We start from the raw sequence: 2667 nt of genomic DNA on the forward strand, positions 1-2667 counted from the left end.
GTGAAAAAAATCCATCATTTATTCCCCAAAATATATTTATTTATATAAGGGCATTACTATACATGAATGCCTCATGCTAAGAGGGACTCTAAGGTCAAACTACCATAATAAACACATTTTTACAGAACGTGAGGAAATGCAACTCTCAAAGCTAGCCCCTTAAAGGGGCATACATGTATAGTAATGCCCTTATATAAATAAATAAATATATATATATATATATATATATATTTCGTATGTGTATTTCGTGTGCAAGATTCTTGATGTGGATACGCGTGTTGAAAGAAATACAATTAAACCTTGGGAGAGGCATTTTGCCGGTAATAAACACACGCACTGGTTCAGTCCTTTATTAATTTATATAGTTTTTTGTTAAATTATTTCATTGCACTCTTGCAATCTCTTCAGTAACTTGTCTCTCCACTTCCATTTGGAGAGACAAGTTACTGAAGAGATTGCAAGAGTGCAATGAAATAATTTAACAAAAAACTATATAAATTAATAAAGGACTGAACCAGTGCGTGTGTTTATTACCGGCATAATGCCTCTCCCAAGGTTTAATTGTATTTCTTTCAACACACGTATCCACATCAAGAATCTTGCACACGAAATACACATACGAAATATATATATATACAGACATATTTGAAGAAAAGCAACAAAAATTCAATAGTTTATAGCAGTACATACGTTTCGTACAAACTTCATTTATTTATGTAGTGAGAACACCACATAAGATGTGCAATGAAAATGTACTCCTGAGCTGCATAATGGAAGTTCAATTTTAGAAAGTCATTTTGTAGATGTGTGCAAAAACAAGAATAGGAGAAGAAGAAAATACCATCTTGACTGGGCTGTTAATCAACAGTCTAGTGAATCAAACATGAATTTAATTTCTATATATTCTAATTGGAGGGGCAAGACAGCAGTAATTTCAATTTAGAGGAAGGTAGATTAATATAGCATTTGTATGTATGTACGTGTACATGTATGTATGCATGTATGTACGTATGTATGTATATATGTATATGTGTGTTTGTATCTCTTTATCTTGATATCATGTGGCTGTAAATGAATATCATTTATTTCCAGTATTCTGCAAAAACATGTCTGGCCATGGTGAATATATTACATTGCAACAGAAAGGGCATTCAGCAGTAGAAAATCTGCCTAAATAAATTCCAAGTGATTCATGCAAGCATAAAAAAGTGGGTGTTAAAATAATGATGATTACACCTTAATATATATATATATGTAAATATATATATATATATATATATATCTCATCATCATCATCATCATTTAACATCCACCTTCCATGCTGGCATATACACACACACACACACACACACATATATATATATATATATACACACACACACATATATACATAAATACATATACACATATATATATATATATACATAAACATATATATAGACATATATATACACACACCATATATATAAACATACATATATATATATATATATATATATATATATATATATACATCGAAGAGCATAGGCTCAAATTATAAAAGATTTTTCTATTTTTCCCAAGCATCAAACTGATACACTTGCTTGTTGTTCCTACAGTTGTCTTCATCTTTGTTTTTTCTATAAATTTGAACTACATATACATTTATATATGCATAGATATGTAAATATATATACATATACCTATATATATATATATATATATATATGTATATACACACACATATATGTATATATATACATCTCCCTTTTTTGTATCACGTAACTGTCTGGATGTTTTGCGTTCTTGTCCCATTTCGTATTTTTTTATATATGATACATATAAATATACATATATCTGTTAGGATATATTTGGCTAGGAATATAAACTGCATAATCATCAGTACCATTTTCTATTTGTCTGTCAGTCTAAATTTTCAAAAGCAATCCCATCATAATTGATCTTCATCATCACCATCATTATTGTTATCATCTTCATTATTCTCATTACCACGTCCATCATCTCTACCACTATCATCTTCCTTTCCACTCCTAAAATCATTCTTATTTATCATCAACCCTACCATCATCATTATCATCACTATATTTTCATTTTTCACATTAGACAGATTTTCATTCTTCTCTCTTTTCTAAAATAAAAAAATAAAAAATGTAATGTATTTTAAAAAGGATTAAAAAATGTATAAATGTTAATATTAAATAACATTGTTGTTATTGTTTAACATGGAGGCATGTGGCTTAGTGGTTAGGATGTTGGACCCATGATCATAAGATTGTGGCTTTAATTCCTAAACTGGGCGATGCGTTGTGTTCTTGAGCAAAACACTTCATTTCATGTTGCTCCAGTTCACTCAGCTGGCACAAATGAAAGATCCTGCGACTCGGGAAGGAACTTTACTTTACCTTTACATTGTTTAACTCCAAGACAACCCAGAAATTTTTTAATTATTTGTTCTTAAAAAAGCAGGGCAATAATCATGGACTTTGCATGCCTTCCAAGAAATCAATGTGGTTGATTGTTCCTCTTGGATTTTTGAAAGTTGATAGCCACAGGAGAAAAAATATGTGCGGATAAAGAATTCTAGACAAATTATGTTCTGAGAGGAGGTACTGAGAAAGAGTGGTTAGTGTACGGCCAAATTGCATGGACACAGTATAGGTGATAAGA

Source organism: Octopus bimaculoides, chromosome 4, assembly GCF_001194135.2.
Source record: "Octopus bimaculoides isolate UCB-OBI-ISO-001 chromosome 4, ASM119413v2, whole genome shotgun sequence".
NCBI lineage: Eukaryota > Metazoa > Mollusca > Cephalopoda > Octopoda > Octopodidae > Octopus > Octopus bimaculoides.